This window comes from Mirounga angustirostris, unplaced genomic scaffold, assembly GCF_029215605.1.
Source record: "Mirounga angustirostris isolate CCGP_5_RB_7025 unplaced genomic scaffold, mMirAng1.0.hap1 SCAF_3, whole genome shotgun sequence".
NCBI classification, from domain to species: domain Eukaryota; kingdom Metazoa; phylum Chordata; class Mammalia; order Carnivora; family Phocidae; genus Mirounga; species Mirounga angustirostris.
In genome coordinates, this window is record NW_026991711.1 from 50,080,356 (window position 1) to 50,103,495 (window position 23,140).

Below are 23,140 nucleotides of genomic sequence, written 5' to 3' on the forward strand. Positions count from 1 at the left end.
TGAGAGATTTGAGAATGCCCTCCCCCCACTACCCACCATTTTAGCATTTATTCTCTTTAACTAATAAAACAGAAGAGTTTGCCTGAACAATCTCTCCTCAGATTTATGATCTTATCAAAATATTGACTGCAGAGGGAGAGAAGAGGTAATTGAGAGGCTGGTGTGTTTGTTTAAAGCAAATGTTTATTGGTAAGCATGCTGAGGAGTAACCCAGCTCTGCTGGCTTCAACAGCTATGAGATCCAACTGACTCTGAGTGAGACACATGAAACCACTCTAAGAAAGCGAAGTTAAAAAAAAAAAAAAAGGGGGGGGGGGAAATCAAATCTAGTGGAACTTTCTGCTTTATTTTCTAATTTCACCTTTTAAGTGGGCCTCCTTAGGACTCCTTGAGAGGCTCTGAGGACTAAAATTACCACCAAATCCTTCTTTTCCTATGTCAGCCCTTAATTTTGGCCTTTTTATTCCCTTAAGATCCTGGGTTCAGACACAGCCATCAAGTGCTTGGGGTGACCAAATGTGAACTTCTGCTATTTGCCATCATTTATGTAATTTCAGTGTCAACTTGTTCACTTTTAAAATGTCAATAACACTTCTTCAAGCTGAATCAAACAAAAAAAACTTTGGATTGCCAGGGTATTCTAAGAGATCACAGAAGGAAAACAAAATACTTACTGGTACGTGTTCCAAAGAACACTAGAGGAGAGAACATAAGCACGGAGATGTTAGGAGCCACAAAAAAGATGCAATAATCTGTGCAAATAAACTCTCTATTCCAAACTCAAAGGCATTCAGGCCATATCAAGGCCAGCAGTTAGAAATATTGGATGTCACAGAGCCCTATATGAAAATTTTGTAATCACAAAAGCTACTTAATGTATGCATATCAAGGAGGCATAGGGGACATTTGTCTCATTCAAACCTTCTGAACCTGCCCTTCTATGTTTTGTAACTTTCTACCCATGAGTCCTTATTCCCCCGGGAGAAGACTTTTGCCAGCCTCCCTTCCAGCCAGGGCACAGGCATGCATATTCTGTAGGTGGGCCAGTCAGAAACCTACTTCTGAGGCTTCTTTTAGGGAGAGTGATGTGAAGAGGGCAGAATTGTGTAAAGGGGCAAAGGGCAGAAGGATGTTCTGTTCTTAGAGGCAGCAACAGTAGAGATCTAAGCAGAGGCACTCCTTGGAGTGCCTGGAGGCAGTGGTGGTCAAGTTTCCTGTGGAGCAGACTAATGTGTATCAGGGATGTAGTTCCTGGCTACCCACCTGGGTTTAACTCCTTTACCTCTTGAAAAACAAGGATGCCTCTTCATATCCTTTATAAAATCCCTTCCACCTTAAATAGGTTTGATTTTTTGCAAATAAGAATGTTTAGTTTTGTTTTTGTTTTTTTTTAAGATTTTATTTGAGAGAGAGAGAGAGAGAGAGCCCAAGAGGGGGTAGGATCAGAGGGAGAAGCAGACTCCCTGCTGAGCAGGGAGCCCGACGTGGGACTCGATCCCGGGGTCCGGGATCATGACCTGAGCCGAAGGCAGTCGCTTAACCAACTGAGCCACCCAGGCACCCTAAGAATGTTTAGCTTTAAATAGAAAATTGAAAGAGCTGATTTTTGAAAGACAGATGAGTACAATTATAATAAAGATTATATTCTGGTCTTGTCCACTGTACCAGTTTTGCCCATGACTATTTTCCCCCTTCTCAAACCACTTCATATGCACTTGACTTCTTAGCTCTGCTGTCTTCATTCATTTGTGTATCCATTCAACTGTGATGTAGTGAACATCCATAATGCTTATTGAGTGTCTAGAATCCAATGAATGATGATGACTGAAACTCTGTCCTTGACTTCATAAATCTCCCAGGGCTAATGGTAGAAGCTAGAAAATAAGTATGTATAATACAATGATATCATACAATTAATGTTATGATAAAAGTAAGCACTAAGGGAACACAAGGGTGAGTGCTCCATTTAACAGAAGCCTAGTGGTGGGAAAGTCAAGACTGACCAGATAAGGGAAAATCCAAGTCAAAACATAAAGGCTGGGTAGAGGTAGATAAATGTGAAGATGAAGGATTGACAGAGGTAAAAGAGCAGTGTAGACAGTCTTAATTCCAAGAACAATCATTGTATGCCCAAGGAACTTCAAGGCACACAGTGTAATTTGAGCTATAATAAAACATGGATGTGAAAGAAGTGAAACAGAGAAGCAAAGAACAATGTACCCTATAAAGGAATTGGTCAGCAAGGGGAACTCACTGGGGAACTGAGGTCTTTAAGGCCAAGATACAGACCTCAAATGAACGAGGATGAAGAGGATGATGGCACTATGATGACTTTTAAAGGGATATTTTTTCTCTGGTCTGACTGATTAAAAGCAACTTTTTCTACAATTAGGGGCATAACAATTAGGGGCATATCAGTGCCTCATAGTAGGGTACTGATGTAAGTAAGCCTCTTGGTCGATTTTAATCAGCCAGAGATCATATGTACACAGAAGGTGCTGAGCAGCAGTAAAGCTCTCTCCTCACTTCAGATAATATTGACCAGGTTTCTCTCCTGAAGTTACCCCTTCAGTAGTTTGGCCCCTCCAAGGTATAAGCCTCGGTGCCTTAGAAATGAACAGTCATATTTATAGGAGTCTTTATGTCATTACTACCAATGAAAAAAATCCCTGCTCTTCTGACCCAAAATACAGAGCAAAACCTTTTAATATACCCCTGACTCTTCCAAAACTCACCCTCCTCTGCCTAAAAAGAAGTTTCTTCCTAGGCGCAAGTCAGGCATTATGATATTTTTCACTTGCTTTATCTTCTTCCACAAAGATATCAAGTCTTCCCTTCACTCTGCTAAAGCACATCACCCCAGAACTGTGTTCCCAAGGCTGGTTACATTCCTTATTCTTGGCAACTTACTTATTATTTTCCCCTTTCACAGAAAGGGGAACTTCTGAAATAAGATCTGAAGCCATCTTGAGCCAAAGCTTTAGGGAACTTGGAATTCTTTCCTACAGTCACTCATCATACATGCAATGACCACCGACCCCATGTCAGCACTGTGCTAGGTGCTGAGAATGCAACAATGAACAAGACAGCCATGGTCCCTGGCCCCAGAGCTTAGAAAGGTACATTTTCCTAGTCTGAAGTTCCCTGAAGGTCAAGGACTTAGGATGGTTTGCTTTACAATGGTATGAAAGTGATAGGGATTCAGAAGTCCTACTTTAATTTTGCTCTCTCCCCAGGCTAGTGATATGCAGTACAGTACTCTCGTGATGCTGAGCAGTAGTAGACAGTCACAGCTTCCAGTCAGCCACAAGATCAGAGGAGTAAACAGCCAATACACTTGCAACCATTCTGTACCCATACAAACATTGTTTTTCACCTTCGTTCCAATATGCAATGAAGTACATGAGATTTTCAATACTTTATTATAAAACAGGCTGTGTTAGATGAATTTGCCCACTAATGGAAGTGTTCTGAGCAGGTTTTAGGCTAGGCTAAGTTATGATGTTTGGTAGGTTAAGTGCATTAAATGCACTTTTCACTTGTGGTATTTTCAACTTGAAATGGGTTTATCAGGACATAACCCCAACATGAGTTGAGGAAGATCTGTAATTACTTCCTTACCGGTACTTGGCTAAATGCTGTGTTCAATTAAAAGCATGCCAAATATCTATGTATTTGGTGAGAGCTGCTCTGAACCACTGAGGGGAAGGTGTGTCATGTTCTTAATAGACTCAATTTGTTATTTTTTTTTTAATGCAGTGGAGAGAAGTATTCAAGTCCTATCCATAGCCTAAATAGCTGATAACTTTTATTATTTATCCTTGGCAAGTTACCTGAAACAATATTTTATTGAATTATTTAAAACTAATCATAACATATCCTCTATCAAATTTAATACTCATATTTTTATTAAAGTGATTCTCTTGTCTGGCATGGAGTTCTAACTTCCAAATGTGCTACACAATGAGTGACAAATGTAGCTATTCTTTGTACCATAAGCCTTGGCTCTTCCTATAGGCCCGTGATGCTCAAAGTAGGATTCCAAGAACAGCAGCATCAACATCACCTGGGAACTTGTTAGAAATGAGAATTGTCTGGCCTCACCCAAGACTTACTGAACCAGAATTCTGGAAATCTGTGCTTTCCCAAGCCTTCAGGAGACTGATACACACTCAATTTTGAGAACCAAGCTGCAGAACCATTACACATGGTGGCTTTCAAATTTTCAACTTTAAAGAGTAAGAACCTTGGGCGCCTGGGTGGCTCAGTTGGTTGGGCGACTGCCTTAGGCTCAGGTCATGATCCTGGAGTCCCGGGATTGGGTCCCGCATCGGGGTCCCGCATCGGGCTCCCTGCTCGGCAGGGAGTCTGCTTCTCCCTCTGACCCTCCTCCCTCTCATGCTCTCTGTCTCTCATTCTCTCTCTTGCAAATAAATAAATAAAATCTTTAAAGAGTAAGAACCTCACAAAAGAATACAAATAGTCATGTAAATGAACAATTTCACTAAAATTAAACAAGTCAACAATAAACCAATGTTATTCAATGGCTTAATAAACCAGTGAAGATTTTTTTACAATCATGTCAGTGTTGGTATACATTCAGGGAAATAGATATTAGTAAAAGTATAAATTTTTTCACATTCTAGAAGCATGTTGATAATAATCAAAAGCCTTTAGATATCTGTAACTTCACCCCTAAATTCCAATTCTAGGAATTTAGCATGAAGAAATACGAATGAGAGCTTCAGCTCCAAAGTTAAGCAGACCTGGGCACAAACCTTCTTTCACATATTAGCTTATGACCTGTGGGTAAGTCCTTTAAAGTCTCAAAGGGTCAGTCTCTACTGTCTGTGAAATGGGGTTAATCACAAGAACCCCTTTATAAACTTGTTGTGAAAAATAAATGGCATAATTCAGATGATTAGGTTTGCCACATAAAATGCAGAACATCCAGTTACATTTGAATTTCAGATAAACAATGAATAATTGTGAGTACACATACCCCTCAAATATCGTGTGAGACATACGTACACAAAAAACAAAAAAACAATAAAAACTGTTACTACCTGAAATTTAAATGTAGCTGGCCATCTTGCACTTTTATTCACTAAATAGGGCAACTCTACCTACAGTGAGCTAGGTATTCAGTAAATATTAGCTATTCATTTATTGTACTTTTACTTAAAAGATTTATAAAGCAAACTGGTGACAAGTAGGTTTGCTGGCTTAAATTGTGATTAGCAGTTGTGTGAAACTCAAAAAAAGTTTGTCCTTACAAAAATTTCATGATATGCAGATGAATGTGCTGAAATACAATCTTAGGATGGCTCATATCTAGAAATACCCCTGAGTAATCAAAGACATTCATTATCTTGGGTTTGAATAAAACCAAATTAACTGGAAAACCTGATTTGTTAAAACATTTTAGCATCTCAGTTCTGCTGCTCTATAAGAAAATATTTGCTTATACATGTATCAAAAACTCCTGATAATAGAAAATAGAGTGAAAGTAGGTCTGCTGACTTTGTAAGAAACAGAAAGAAACCCATGTGCTATCAATTTGTTACTAATAAAATGTAAACATCCTGAAACTTTAAATTGCATTTGATTCAGCAACCAAAAATAAATTCTCATCTCTTTAAAACTGTAAAGTTATTTCTTTATGCCAATAAAATTTAGCGACTTATAATTATGCCCCAAAATGTATGTGACAGTTTAAAACAAAGTATGAAGTGGAACAGTGATGGTTATAATTTGCCCCCCCCCCCCCCCCGCCTCAAAATCCAGAGCTGGATGCAAATGAAGCAAGAGGACAATACTGTGACAGACTGTCTTCGCCATCAAGGTGACTGGATCGTGACCGGACACGAATGATCAAGTCATTCTGGCTGTCTTACTGACAGATAGAGCTACGTCCCGGATCAATTTTGCCTGCCACTATGAGAGGCAATGACCTACAGGCAGCTGGAAATGACTGAGCTGTGGTTGAAATCACTGGCTACAAAGATCTGGCTGCAATTGGGATTGTCCAGAAAACAGTGAGATCCTTTCCGGCAGGATGGGGTCAGGGTGAAGGGGTGGAGAGGGGGGTTGCTGTCTGAGAAGGATCTATGGAAGAAATACTATTGGATTTTGGTCTTGAAAATGACAAGGATTAGGTAAAGAGAAGAGGCATCCTGGGCAGATTGGAGACACTGAGATCATGTCCACTGAGGATCAATGAGTAAAGTGGGAATAAGCGTTTTGGTTTTGTTTTTTTTTTTTAAGGATTTTTATTTATTTATTGAGAGAGAGAATGATAGAGAGCATGAGAGGGAGGAGGATCAGAGGGAGAGTAGGGAGCAGGGAGCCTGAGGACGGGACTCGATCCCAGGACTCCAGGATCATGACCTGAGCTGAAGGCAATCGCTCAACCAACTGAGCCACCCAGGCGCCCTGGAAAAAAGCGTTCTTGAGAACAAAATAAGGTGAAGTAATTTTGGGTCTGCCTAGAGGGCCTAAGGAGTATGGATCTTAGTCTACCACAAGAGGAAAATACTGGGGTTTTGTAAACAGTGGGGTGATAAACACAAATTAGATTTTCAAAAGGCTAATCTTACAGGAACATAGAAAGTATGCTGGTAGAAGGAGGGAATGGAGGTAGAGAGATCAGTTAGAACCTCTCCTAAGAGTCCTGACATTAAGATGGGAGAGATCAGCTTTATGAAAGTTGCAAGAACAGAAAGCAGCCATGATGGAAATTAAGCCATGGGAAGCAACAATTGCTAAAACTCAGTCTATGCCGGGAGTGGTAAAATGGATGGAGAGGAATATGGCTTAAACTGGGGAGAGGGCAGGGGCCAATTTGATAAATGATCAGTGATGTCTTAGTAGGGTGTCCAACTGGAAATGTCCACTAGCAGCCCAAAATGCAGAATTATATCTTAAAAAAAAAAAAAAGTTTAGTGACATAAATAAAAATCTGAGAGACCACTGCTGGGAGGGAAAACAGAGGCAGTGAGAACATATCGGAGAGAAGGGGTGGAAAGAGTGGAAAGAGTGCAACTGGTCAACATTTAATCCCAAAATAACTCCTGTCACAAGAGTAGGTGAAGATGGAACACTTACAATATAGGACCAGGAACTGTGAGACCCAAGAGCAGCAGTACTAGAGAGAAAAAACTAGCTTAGAATTCAATCACAAGGGCACCTGGGTGGCTCAGTGCATTAAGTGTCTGCCTTCGGCTCAGGTCATGATCCCAGGGTCCTGGGATCGAGTCCCGCATCGGGCTTCCTGCTCCGTGGGGAGCCTGCTTCTCCCTCTTCCTCTCTCACTCTCATGCTCCCTCGCAAATAAATCTTTTTAAAAAATTAAAAAGAATTCAATCACAAAAACCAAAGTAATAAAGATAAGACGTGAAAAAGTGCAGAGCCTGGGTGGCACACTGTGTAATGTTATCAAATTGTCTAGTCAGTTATACATCTGAAACTAATATTGTATGCCAATAAATACCTCATTTAAAGAAAAAAAAAGGCAAGAGTGGCCATTGTCAGTGGAGCAGGCATAGTAGAAAATAAAATAGACATTCTAGGCAGGTCAAACGGCGAGCGTAAACTCTGAAGTGGGAAAGTTGAAGTTCAGAGGAAAGATAGAGGACTTGGAAAAGAGCACGGAGTTTGAACTCCCACCTGGGTTTGAATGCTGTTATTCTTCCATTAAATGGAAATAATAATGCCGTTATCAGTGAGAGTTTCCAGTCAGGTCATCTGGGTCAGATATCCAGAGGACCAATCAGTAAGGGGTCAGAGAACATTTCCTAAATACAATGATAAAGATCGGTGCATTTCTAGAAACTTCTTGAAGAAAGAAAGGTTAGAAGGAACACTTTAATTAGCTATTTGGATTGGGAATGAGCATAATGAGCACTCTACAAATTCCTACCTCATCCTTGGGGAAGGCCATTCACCATAAAGTTGACATCCCCTTGACTGAGAAAAAAAATTGTAGTTTTTGTTGTTTTGTTTTTGGTTTTTTGTTTTGTTTTTTTTCCTTCTTCAAAGTGGACTGTGCTGCTATGGTCACCTTAAGGGGCATCATTTTTGTGCCTATTCCTTATTCAAGACTCACTGTCCCATCTAATTAAACACTGAACAAATATGTGAAGAATACGGTCTGAGGGGGACCAAATTAGCCTGCCTGAAACACCCACAGGTCTCAGCCTCACCCTGACCAGTCTCGTAAAGATTAAACGTATATGGCGCACTGAGGGCGGAGCCAGCACTCTGTCCAATAAGTGGTATCTTTCAAAATTGTTATGCAACTAACATGGCTTCGCAAGGGGTCTTTATAAAGCACTAGAGAGAGATAAAAACACAGGTTTAGGAGAGATATGGAAGGCGTTATGCCAGACCGAGGGGTGAAGACAAAGGGAGACGCTGAAATGAGATTTTGTAACCCATGTTTTAGTGTTGACAACCTCTGTTTTAATCTCAGCCTACTATTTACAAGCTGTGTGAGTTTGAGCAAGATACAACTTTCCTGAGCCCGTTTGCTCCCTAGTCTCTAAAATTAAAAGGACACTTATTTTAGAAGCATGTTGTGGTAACCACTGATACTCAGACAGCAATAGGAGGTGGTAGAAACCAAACTGAATGGGGTTAGAAAGGGGGTGAAAAATAAAGTACGATGCCAGTTCTTACAGACATTTAGAAGATGGCCAGGAAGAGCGGTCACAGAGGAAAGTAGGGCCCAGTGACTGACCTACCACCTACCTGCCTATCCTCCTCCCACCTCTACCTCCCTATCTACCTTCCTTCTCCCCAGTTCTCAATATGGGAAGAACGATTGCTTATAACCACAAAGAAGTCACCAATACAGTTAAAAAAAATAAGTACCAATCCCACTAAAAATTAGGGTATCTGCTGGGATTCCTTATTTTTCCCTTTATATACAGCATAGAAGTACATTTACATAAGCCATTAAATACAGAATTTCCCTAAATTTGGTATATCTTTGTTGTTTAGAGTTTTGTATTGCTTGTTAAATTATTCTCCCTTTCTATCACTAAGGGGTCAAACTCGTTTCTCAACTAATGAGTTGGACTAGATAGGTCTAATGATGGCTGGAAATAGATCCCCGATAAACAGGACCCAACAGAAAGCCCTTTGAGGTGCTGTGGCAAGCAGGGCCTTGTGTTTCCACCGAAGTCCAGCTCATACAGAAACATGCCTCTCAAGGTTAGGGTAGATGGAGACTGAGTGATACTGTGACACTCAGAAAAGTCTGTTCTATCGCAAAAAAAATAGCCAATAATCAAGGTCTTTTTGCTACCTGATTACTGTTTTCATTGTTTCTTACTGCATGAATCACATACAAATATACTTTTATTGTGGTCAAGACTGACGTTTGGATTTTAAGTCCACCAGGAATATTCTCTTCCCCATCCTCATTATCCTCAGTTCTGCATGATAAACAGGTAATTATTGACACCAATAATTGATAGGAAGCTAATATTTTTTTCTGCTGCCTCTTTTCAACCTATCCATACCTGACAGCTATGCAGAAACACTCTCTGGGTCAGTGATGTGATTTATAAGGAAGGCCAGTGCTTATGTGAAAAGGAAGATGTTCAAGTTTCATGCATCTGTAGACAAGGAATAGGTGACAATCCCCGAAGATTTGGGGTGATTTTCATTTTAATCAAATGGCATAAACTATTAATGTTTACTCTTAAGTTTATATCATGGATTAAATTGTAATATTGATATCTGAGAAAACAGACACCATGGTGCCAGTTGCCCTGAAATTGCAGGAGTAGATAATACAGTGGTTGTTTTGGCCTTCGGTCTGTCGTATTTTACATTTTTATTTTCACTGGTGTTTGAAGTGATAAACCTATACCACCATTTCTATAGAGAGAAAAAAAACCATCAGACCTTTGCTAATCGCTAAATATGCATTTTAGTTTCATTTTAGATTCCACTTATTTGAAAAACATAAGTTAGCAGTCATTTTTCTAAGTCAACATGGCAGAGTCAGGTATAGATTAATCAAATAGTGGTTTCACAAAACCAGAACACATAAAACCAGATCTTATTTCTCACCTGACTTCAAACCCAGCCCCATTTACATCATCTCAGATGGAGAAAACCCTTCTGCTTTTAAAAGACTCCAGATATACTTTCCTCCCTCATTTTCCTCATCTTCTAAGTGGCTAAAATTGACCTCATAAAATTGGAAAATTAACTATACATAATACTTAGCATGCTGTCCAGCATACAATAGCTGTTCAAGAAATTATTTTCTTACTACTCAAGAAATTTCATATATATATGTATAAATGTAAATGCAAATAATTTAAGACTGCAAACTAACATGTATTTCCCTACAGAACCATTTATTTCAGGCTGCATTCTTTCTCCTCAAACATTTCTTGAGTGTGCACCATGCACCACACTATCTGTTGGCTCCAGTGATAAAGAAAGCTAACCACAGGACTTGGCCTCATGGGACTTGCATTATTTTACACCATAACAGCATGCAATTCCCAGCATGCTTTTGTAGGCTAGTTGCTCTAATAGCTTATATAAGAACTCTTCGGAAAGCTACAATATTAGGATGTAAACAGCTCACTGGTATAACAGGAAGAATGCCATGGGTAAATTGTTTGTTTTGTTTGCTTACTTTTGTAAATCAGATTTTTATCTTGCTCATAAAATGAGGAAATGAAATCTTGATTTATCTCAAAATCAGCAGGGTATGAAGGATGCTCAAATCACAGTTCAATACCCATTACCTGTTCCAAATCTGTTTAATGGATAAACTCACAAAATTCGAAAACTGTAAAAACAAAAGATTCTTACTTTAAGCACAGCAAATGACATTAAGCAGAAAAATAACAAAATGGTATCCCTTCTTTCATATAAAAATAAACATAAGAAATGACAAGTTAGCCCAGCAGCCTATTAATAACCACCATGGATTGGTGATAAAGCATTCTTCTAGTGCTGAGATGGGGAGAGGTGGATGACACATGTCACTGAACGATATAAGCACAGTGGAAGATTCGGTAGGCTACTCAAATGAATCAATTTGAGCTTCTGAAATGAAGAATCACTTTGGAAATGCAAATGAAATAAAAGCAAGTATGACAAAACACACACACACACACACACACACAATTATTCCCTTAAAACTATCAAACAAGGATATTATGCATTCTACCTAAAGCAATGACTATGTCTCCACCATGAAGGAAATCTTTTAACCTGTCTAAACAAGAGAAATTATTTACCTCTTCATATAAATATTTGTTCTGTGTTTGTACAATATGTAATTCAATAGGAAACAGAAGCTTATTATCCATCCTTCTCTTGCAAGGGGATCTAGGCTTCATTTTTTATTCTGCTGACTGTCATCGACAACATCATCAATAAACACTTATCGTTAAGCCAACAAAATTGTAGCTGTAAGGGCAAAAATCGTATGGTTATACATCAATTGCTCAATTGAAAGAGTTTAAAATTGTTCAGATCCTGTGAATGTTTCTAGAACTCTGGCAGATTAACACTCCCATCGATTTCCCAAAGGATTCATAACCACTGCCCTCATGCCAGGCACTGTGCTTGGCATTAAAACAAGTTCATAGTCTAGTAGTAAAGATGGACAGTAAACAATATGAAATCTTTAAGTTTCTAATTATGTATGCCAGGGGAATATCTCATTGACTTCAGAGAATGAAAGAACAGTCTTCCAAATGTAAAAGCCTCATAATCATGATAAAAAGCAGGATTCCCTAAGTGAAAAATGCTCTGTTGGTGAAAGAAAACAGGAAAGAAAAGAAAAGCATTCTGTAAGATCTTGGAGGGAAACCAACAAAGATTAAATGGCAAGAATAATTATTGTGTTATTTTCTTTGGATCTTTGGTTCTGAAACTGTCTTTAAAAATTGTACTAATGTATTATTTTCTTGATGCAGTTTTGGATATATCCTATAGCAGAAGTGTTTTGGCCTCCCGGATTAACACTTTTTTACAGAAACTCTTTTACTCTTCACATAGGCAAGGAAAGCATAAGTAATCTTTGCAACCAAACTTATTTCTCCCTTTTCATACTGGACAAAAAGCTTCTTTAGAAAAATAAAAAATAAACAAGTCACTACAACCTTTATTGCATTTATCTTGAATGGTGATAGATTAGTTATAAAGTGTCCCAGAATAGCACCTTTTGTATCTTTCTCTATTTTTATCAAAGACCATTCCTGGGACACCAATAGCCCACTTTTCCAGGGCAATGGGTCTGAGCATTTTCCAAGCAGCAGAGGAGGAAGTGTGGCTCCAGGACAGATAGAGTCTTCTCAGTTACCTGCTCTTTCTGTACAAGCCCGCTCTCATTTTATAGGGACCTGTTATGAATTATTAGAAAGAAAGGGATATCCAAAAACAACAAATCAGGTTTAGAGAAATCTTGCAAATACTTAAAATCATTGAGCATGGCTTATCCAGGTGCCCACAAAAGGTAGTTGAATGAATGATGTGTATTCACTAAGGGTTCCTTTCTCCAATTATTTAATTTGGAAAGGAGGGAAACATTTATTATTATACATTTATTTCCTAATGTATAGCATCAGACTGTGCCCAAAGAACAAGAAACTCAGCTTTCAAGAAGGCAGCTTTTGGTCCACATCTGGATCTCTTTCAGATTCAGACATGAAATAGAAGAGTGTTTTTCAATCCTTCTAGTCAGAGATGGACAACTTGAGTAATGTGGGGTAAGAGGTGGGGGGGAGGGGCATGGGGAGGAGCGGTGTGGCAAAAAAGATGGCTATAACTATGTAGATAGTTTGAATTTTGTAATAGTATTTCTTTCTACGTAAAGGAGTCAGCAGAAGCACTGAAGAGGCCACTCATTAAAACCAGTTCATAAAATTTCCATATCCCAATCACACTCTGTGGTCAAGAGTCATTTCCCATGATGAAAATAATACGAGAGTCCTTAGGACGCAGCCTAGAGTAGAACTAACCTGTATCTGAGAAAAGATCATTCCCAAACAGCCTTCCTTCTTTCCTCCACACCCGTTTTTCTCCCTAAATCATCATCTCTCAACCCCCTTCATCTCTTTTCCTACCACTTCGGCCATGCGCTAACAACACTCTTCAGATTCTGACTGTAAATCACAAATTCTTAAGCCACCACTGCCTCGGTCCTATTGCTTCCACCATGTTTATATGTTTGCAACTACAGCATCAACATCAGTCATCTCTTTAGCTTCGAGTGCCTTTGTGCCCCCTCTTCCTCCACATGCAGTATGGTGCTACAGCTTTCCCTCAACTGTGGTCTCACTACCGCTTTGGTGAAGATCAACAGAACTGCCAACAACAAAGAAAAACAACTCCTCAAACCTTTTCTGTACCTAGGTCTCACACGTTCACAAAATTCAAATTCTAAAACTAGAGAAATTCTATAAAAAGAATTTGATGGAAGAGAAACTCTTACTTGAATAACTGAAAGTGCATCTCAATTCACAAAATTACTAATTTTCCTTTCCTGTTCACCTATAACAGGAGAATGTAGTTACCATGATCCTTTTTAAAAATCCAAAAGTTTCCAATTTCCTGGACCTAAAAAAACACCATAATTATTTATTGACTACCTACTTTGCAGAGAACAGGGTGCTTAGCATGGCAGCAATTAGGTCTAGGCATCCAAAAATCTTAGAAACAAGAGACAAATGCATTTAAAACACCATAAATGCAAATATAGTGAATACATTAATCCCTTTCATCTACAGATTGTGTCTTCACATAGCAATCAACCTCTTGATTTAGTAGAGCTCTTCGCTTAGACTTGTTTTAAATGCCAACAGTATATACAACACAGGGAACCCACATTGCCTGAAGGCAGTTTCAAAATCCTTCCCCAAATTGTTTTTAAGAGATATAAATAGTGTAGATAGGCTTTAGATATTCAGTAATCCTGATAACATTTAAACATTTCCATTCCTCCAACAATTTTGCCCTCTGAATAATAATTAGGACCTTTCTCTTGAATGCTATTTTAGGTATCTACCACGCCTTTGCCTATTTGCCTTATTATTACCATGGGGGTCAATGGACCAGTTTTGAACTTCTGTTTTTACCAACTTCTAGACAAGGCCAAACTTCAAAGCTTTGAATAATTTCTTCCACTAGATTTTCAACTAGTGAAAATCTCACACTAAGCTTCTCCTAGTGTCTCTCTCCTTTGGTTACAAACCACATTATATTATTCTACAAAAATTTTCTTGTAAATGAATAAACCTATAATTTTTTCTTTAAGCAAATTAGAATGAGTTCATGGAAAATAAATTTTCAAAAAACATCCATTTCTATTAATCAACCATCAAATTTAACCCATCTGGTATTTCAAATTTGTCTCCAAAAGGTGAAGGGTGAAAACAGTTATAATTTATAATTTTCATCACCTGAGGTCTGCAATTTCTATCTGTGATACACTTAGAAATCACTGATTAATCATCTCAGTGCTTTTATGAAATGAATGTTATCTCTATAGTTACAGGATTTAAAATTGAAACTTTTTTTTTTAAATAAACCTGAGCATTATCTACTTTGAGTAAGATTCAAATCATTGTTGGGGGAAATGTTTTAATATGTGAATTTGGTGGTACAAAGCAATTTGTCAGTGTATGGTACAGATTAATTTTGATTTCTTAAATTACCTTAGGACATAATGAAAATCATACACATTTTAGGACCAACAGTTAGTGAAAAATGTTTCAATGCCAAAGTTCAACAATATTACCACTTAAAGGACGAGGAAGCTTATTGCAGAGGTTTGAACCCAATATGTTTATAAGGCTACCAGCTGAAAATATTGATAGAAATCTTAAAATTTAGCATACTTTGGCATTAAAAAACTTTTATGTGAGAATTTGTACTAAAAAATCCATGACTTTTCATTAAATCCCAAGGAAACATAAGTGAATAAAATTAGCTAATCATTATCATAATTCTCTCATCTCTCTAGTATACCAGCACACATGTTGTCCTTTCTACTGATTTTTATATTTACTAAGAATCAATTATCTTTGTTTTGAGACCTACTCATGGAAGTTTTAATTATGTAATTTAATAAAATATAAACTGATGAAATATGAGCACAAAATAGAAATATTTTGTTTTATGATAACTACTATAAATGCTTTGGAAATTTTCCAAAAAGATGAGCTATTTAAAAAAAATGCTATCTGAGTGCCTGAGTGGCTCAGTTGGTTAAGCAACTGCCTTCGGCTCAGGTCATGATCCTGGAGTCCCAGAATCGAGTCCTACATCGGGCTCCCTACTCAGCAGGGAGTCTGCCTCTCCCTCTGGTCCTCCCCCCTCTCATGTGCGTTCTCTCTCTTTCTTTCTTGCTCTCTCAAATCTTTAATAAAAATAAAAAAATGTTATCAAATTAGGTGTGGGTGAAGCCATTATAAGAGACTAATAATTATAAAAGTACAGAAAGATCTACCTTTGGATTGTATCACAAGTGTTTCTAAGTTCCCATTGTACCATAAAGAGGATGATGAAACCAAACTCAAATTCATTCATTTCTGCCATATGAACATGGTTTTTTACGGGGGGGGGGGGGGAGGGGAAGCAAACACAAAGAACAATGTCTCCTTTTACTCAAATAGGAGTGAACATAATGCATCCTATGTTGTAAGTTAAAATAATTTGTGTATCATTTTTAATGTTCTACATTTTATCTGATGTTCTTAAGTAGTTAACTAAAGATGAATCAAGATAGGATTAGATAAAAAAATTTCTACCATAGTATCTTAAATCCTGAGGAAAATCAACCATAGAAGGAATTAGTTTTCCTCCCAATTTTTAGGGTTCTGAAAATATGGATTTACATCCTTAAATAATAATAATAATGATGTTCATCCTATTCTTTCAGATAAAAAGATGGGAGTAATCAGGACCAAAAGTCAAAACTCAATTTTAGGGAAAAGGATAACTTATCAAAAATGCCTTTCTTTCCACATTTGCTTCTACATCTGAGTAACTCCAAACCCTAACAGATGCCAAGAACTCTTTTTCTCTTCTGTTTGAATACCTCATTTATATTTGTATTCTTGGACCATACTTCTAGACATCTCCCTCCATTACTCTAATATACTAGAACCTGATGGGGTTCAGAACATGATACACTAAAATATGGCACCTTGGTATACTGAATATCTTAAGCTGAAGGAGTTTGGGAAAACAGCAGATGCGGGAAGGTCACTCTGAGCTCTCCCCATTTCACCTGAAGCAGGTCATAAGACCCTGAGAGGTGCCCTCCCTATACCCAGAGGAAAGGAACATCCTTATCTCTAAGACTGATGTAGGAAACACATTAGGGTCCGAAGCCGATGGCCAAGAAAGAATTCTTGAGACGTCTTTGGTGCAAAAAGGTGATTTTATTAGAGCACAGGGACAGGACCCGTGGGCAGAAAAAGCTGCATTGGGGTCATGAGGAGTGGCCCGTTATATACTTTCAAGTTGGGAGGGGGTTAGGGATAGCATAGGTCTCTAAGGAATTTGGAAGCAAGGTTTCCAGGACCTTGAGGGGACTAGCTATTGTTGGGAAAAGGTTCATTTATTACTGTCTAATAAAACCTTCATCATGAGACCCTTCAGAGGTATATTGGTGAGCCATATGCTTGGGGGATGATTGCTAACATGTATCTTAGGGAGTTTAGAGATAAAGTTTCCAAAAGAATTATTATATGTTAAGGTAGGCTTACAGGGTCCTGGGGCAAGGGGCGGGAGGTAGGGGGTGGCACAGATGAGGCTAGGATTGACTTTTGCCCTTAGCAAAATGTCAACATTGAGGCAGTTGAATCCCTAGAGGGATATCACTCTGCCTGTTTCAAGGACTTGTCAGTGGGCTGTAGGTCGTAGGGAAATATAGTAATTTTTCTTCTGCCTTTGTTTCTCATATAAAGAGGAATAAGAATCCACACAAACAAGCCTTGCTCAATTCCCCCAGTCTACAGCACTTCCTACTCTTTGCCCCATCATATTTCTCCATGAGCATCTACACTTCATCAAACCTAGTTTAAAAATAGTCAGGTTCAACTGTTTCTTCAGGTCTTCATTTCCTTTTTGAAGGTTCCCATGCCATGTAAAATTTATCTTAAATCAATGTGTCAGTTTTTCTCCTATTAATCTTTGTCAGTTCAACTTTCAGACTGAGCCAGGAACCCTAAGAGGATGAAGAAAAACTTCCTCCCCTGCAAAGCCAAAAGAAGAGCTTGACTAGTTATGCTCCTGTGATATACTGAAAGAAAGACCATTACAGAAAAACAATTTTTTGGTTCAAATCTTTCCTTTCCCTCTTATCTATATGACCCTTGGGAAAACACTTTGGGACCTCAGTTGTTTTATTTGAAATATTAGGTAGTAAAACTAGAATTAAGATACAATGTACCAGACACTATTTTCCATTTATTGTCTCATTTAATTCTTACAATAGTTGTATAAGGTAAATGTTATTACCCCCATTTTATGTATAAACAAACAGAACTGTATGAGTCAGAGGGTGGCAGAGATGTGGGGAAACAGCTAGGTCTGCCTAAACCTTAAGTCAACGAGGTAATTTGAAACTCCTTAATTGCTTAAAAAATTAAAATTTTTTTATGTTCCTTATGCAACATTTTTCCCCCTTCAGGGCAATGAAAAAAGAACCAGATATATCCTATGCATACTACAGGGGTTTTTTTTTCCCCCCACTGCAGGAACGGAACCCCAAAATTATGAATCTAGGAGTTTATGTAGACTACATGCTGTCCTCTCAGCTGCCACCCTCCAAAGGAGAAACAGAAAGACTTCATCTTCATAAAGTAAACAAATTCTCACTGGGAAGAGAAGGAAGGAGGCAAGCATTCGGCTCCGGGGGCATTAGGTTTTATTATCCTTTGAATGAGAGCAGATGGTTCCACAATAAAAGAGATAAGCCACTCTAACTCTAATACCCTTGAAATATGAGGAATGAATGTATCTAGAAAAAAGTTTTAGTTATATATTATTCTCTATACTTATAGCATAGCATTTATTTTGCCGGAAATGTCCCAGTCATACAGTAGTATGAAAGCATTCATAAGGCTTGTCAGCACTTTAGTATTCTTGTCTGCAAAATAAAGGAGTTGCTATACAAGGTCTCCAAATTCCATCCATTTATGATGATTTTTTAATAGAAGTGATAGCTCCACTAAGGAACCATGCAATGGCTAGAAAAAATAAAGTTAAGATATCTGCAGGCAAAATGGTAAACTGAAGAAATCACTGAGCTAGATGTTATACCTCTCATCTGTGGCAAATCATTTAAACTTCCAACCTCCATGTTCTTAAGTGGTTAAATGAATAGCTTGGACTAAAATAATACTCGCCTGATTATATTTGATCATATTCTGTTTTTTTTTTTAATCTTTTTCCTTTTTTTTTTAATCTTTTTCCTTTTTTTTTTTTTAATCTTTTTCCTTTTTTTTTTTTTTTTTCTTTTTTCTTTCCCTTTCTTTTCCCCTGGTTTCAGGTCTCTTCTGATTTGTTTAGTGTATATTTTTCTGGGGTCGTTGTTACCCTGTTAGCATTTTGTAGTCTCATTCCTCTATTCTCCTCTGGACAAAATGACAAGACGGAAAAAAATCACCTCAAAAAAAAAAAAACAACAAGACGCAGTACCGAGTGCCAGGGACCTAATCAATACAGACATTAGTAAGACACTGGAACTAGAGTTCAGAATGACGATTTTAAAGATACTAGCTGGGCTTGAAAAAAACATGGAAGATACTAGAGAAACCCTTTCTGGAGAAATAAAAGAACTAAAATCTAACCAAGTCAAAATCAAAAAGGCTATTAATGAGGTGCAATAAAAAATGGAGGCTCTGACTCCTAGGATAAATGAGGCAGAAGACAGAATTAGTCATATAGAAGACCAAATGATGGAAAATAAAGAAGCGGAGAAAAAGAGATAAACAACTACTGGATCATGAGGGCAGAATTCGAGAGATAAGTGATACCATAAGATGAAACAATATTAGAATAATTGGGATCCCAGAAGAAGAAGAAAGAGAGAGGGGGGCAGAAGGTATATTGAAGCAAATTATAGCAGAGAACTTCCCTAATTTGGGAAAGGAAACAGGCATCAAAAATCCAGGAGGCACAGAGAACCCCTCTCAAAAAAAAAAAAAAAATAGGTCAACACCCCGACATCTAACAGTAAAACTTACGACTCTCAGAGACAAAGAAAATCCTGAAAGCAGCTCGGGAGAAGAGGTCTGTAACCTACAATGGTAGAAACATTAGATTGGCATCAGACCTATCCACAGAGACCTGGCAGGCCAGAAAGGACTGGCAGGATATATTCAGAGCACTAAATGAGAAAAATATGCAGCCAAGAATACCATATCCAGCTAGGCTGTCATTGAAAATAGGAGAGAGAAAAATCTTCCAGGACAAACAAAAACTAAAGGAATTTGCAAACACCAAACCAGCCCTACAAGAAATATTGAAAGGGGTCCTCTAAGCAGAGAGAGAGCCTAAAAGGAACAGACGAGAAAGGAACAGAGACAATATACAGTAACAGTCACCTTACAGGCAATACAATGGCACTAAATTCATATCTTTCAATAGTTACCCTGAATGTAAATGGACTAAATGCCCCAATCAAAAGACACAGGCTATCAGATTGGATAAATAAACAAAACCCATTGATATGCTGCCTGCAAGAGACTCATTTTAGACCCAAAGATTGGGTCTAAATTTACACCCCCAGATTGAAAGTGAGGGGGTGGAAAACAATTTACCATGCTAATGGACACCAAAAGAAAGCTGGGGTGGCAATCCTTACATCAGACAAATTAGATTTTAAAGCAAAGACTATAATAAGAGATGAGGAAGGACACTATTTCATCCTTAAACGGTCTATCCAACAAGAAGATCTAACAATTGTAAATATCTGTGCACCTAACATGGGAGCAGCCAATTATATAAGCCAATTACAAAAGCAAAGAAACACATCGACAATACAGTAATAGTGGGGGACTTTAACATCCCCCTCACTGAAATGGACAGATCATCTAAGCAAAAGATCAACAAGGAAATAAAGACTTTAAATGACACAGTGGACCAAATGGACTTCACAGATATATGCAGAATATTCCATCCCAAAGCAACAGAATACACATTCTTCTCTAGTGCCCATGGAACATTCTCCAGAATGGATCACATCCTAGGTCACAAATCAGGTCTCAACTGGTACCAAAAGACTGGGATTATTCCCTGCATATTTTCAGACCACAATGCTTTGAAACTAGAACTCAATCACAAGAGGAAAGTAGGAAAGAACTCAAATACATGGAGGCTAAAGAGCATCCTACTAAAGAAAGAGTGGGTCAACCAGGAAATTAAAGAAAAATTTTAAAAAGTCATGGAAACCAATGAAAATGAAAACACAACTGTTCAATCTTTGGGATGCAGCAAAGGCAATCCTAAGAGAAAAGAATATAGCAATACAGCCTTTCTCAAGAAACAAGAAAGGTCTCAAATACACAACCTAAACCCACAACTAAAGGAGCTGGAGAAAGAACAGCAAATAAAGCCTAAACCCAGCAGGAAAAGAGAAATAATGAAATCATTATGAGCAGAAATCAATGAAATAGAAACCAAAAGAACAGTAGAACAGATCAACAAAACTAGGAGCTGGTTCTTTGAAAGAATTAATAAGATGGATAAACACCTGGCCAGACTTATCAAAAGGGAAAGAGAAATGACCCAAATAAAATCATGAAAGAGGAGAGATCACAACCAACACCAAAGAAACACAATTATAAGAACATATTATGAGCAACTATATGCCAGCAAACTAGATAATCTGGGAGAAATAGATGCATTCCTAGAGACATATAAACTACCAAAACTGAACTAGGAAGAAATAGAAAACCTGAACAGACCCATAACCACTAAGGAAATTGAAGCAGTCATCAAAAATCTCCCAAAAAACAAAAGCCCAGGGCCAGATGGCTTTCAAGGGGAATTCTACCAAACATTTAAAGAATTAATACCTTTTCTTCTGAAACTGTTCCAAAAAAATAGAAAGGGAAGGAAAACTTCCAAACTTGTTTTATGAGGCCACCATTACCTTGATCCCAAAACCAGACAAAGACCCCATCAAAAAGGAGAATTACAGACCAATATCCCTGATGAACATGGATGCAAAAATTCTCACCAAAATACTAGCCAATAGGATCCAACAGTACATTAAAAGGATTATTCACCACGACCAAGTGGGATTTATCCCTGGGCTGCAAGGTTGGTTCAACATCCGCAAATCAATCAACGTGATACAATACATTAACAAAAGAAAGAACAAGAATCATAAGATCCTCTCAATAGATGCAGAAAAAGCATTTGACAAAGTACAGCATCGTTTCTTGATCAAAACTCTTCAGAGTATAGGCATAGAGGGTACATACCTCAATATCATAAAAGCCATCTATGAAAAACCCACAACCAATATCATTCTCAATGGGGAAAAACTGAGAGCTTTCCCCCTAAGGTCAGGAACGCGGCAGGGATGTCCACTATCACCACTGCTATTCAACATAGTATTAGAAGTCCTAGCCACAGCAATCAGACAACAAAAAGAAATAAAAGGCATCCAAATCGGCAAAGAAGTCAAACTCTCACTCTTTGCAGATGATATACTTTATGTGGAAAACCCAAAAGACTCCACCCAAAAACTGCTAGAACTCATACAGGAATTCAGTAAAGTGGCAGGATATAAAATCAATGCACAGAAGTCAGTGGCATTCCTGTACACCAACAACAAGACAGAAGAAAGAGAAATTAAGGAGTTCATCCAATTTACAATTGCACCCAAAACCATAAGATACCTAGGAATAAATCTACCCAAAGAGGCAAAGGATCTGTACTCAGAAAACTATAAAATACTCATGAAAGAAATTGAGGAAGACACAAAGAAATGGAAAAACGTTCCATGCTCATGGATTGGAAGAACAAATATTGTGAAGATGTCAATGCTACCTAGAGCAATCTACACATTCAATGCAATCCCTATCAAAATACCTCAACTTTTTTCAAAGAAATGGAACAAACAATCCTAAAATTTGTATGGAATCAGAAAAGACCCCAAATAGCCAGAGGAATGTTGAAAAAGAAAAGCAAAGTTGGTGGCATCACAATTCTGGACTTCAAGCTCTATTACAAAGCTGTCATCATCAAGACAGTATGGTACTGGCACAAAAACAGACACATAGATCAATGGAACAGAATAGAGAGCCCAGAAATAGACCCTCAACTCTATGGTCAACTAATCTTCAACAAAGCCGAAAGACTGTCCAATGGAAAAAAGACGGTCTCTTCAACAAATGGTGTTGGGAAAATTGGACAGCCACATGCAGAAGAATGAAACTGGACCATTTCCTTACACTACACACAAAAGTAGACTCAAAATGGTTGAAAGACCTAAATGTGGGACAGTAGTCCATCAAAATCCTAAAGGAGAACACAGGCAGCAACCTCTTTGACCTCAGCCACAGCTTCTTCCTAGAAACATCACCAAAGGCAAGGGAAGCAAGGGCAAAAATGAACTATTGGTACTTCATCAAGATAAAATCTTTTGCACAGCAAAAGAAACAGTCAACAAAACCAAAAGACGACAGAATGGGAGAAGATATTTGCAAATGACATATCAGATAAAGGGCTAGTATCCAAAATCTATAAAGAACTTATCAAACTCAACACCCAAAGAACAAATGATCCAATCAAGAAATGGGCAGAAGACATGAACAGACATTTTTCCAAAGAAGACATCCAAATGGCCAACAGACACATGAAAAAGTGCTCAACATCACTGGGCATCAGGGAAATGCAAATCCAAACCTCAATGAGATACCACTTCACACCATTCAGAATGGCTAAAATTAACAAGTCAGGAAACGACAGATGTTGGTGAGGATGCAGAGAAAGGGGAACCCTCCGACACTGTTGGTGGGAATGCAAGCTGGTGCAACCACTCTGAAAAACAGTTATGGAGGTTCCTCAAAAAGTTGAAAATAGAACTACCATACGATCCAGCAATTGCACTACTGGGTATTTACCCCAAAGATAC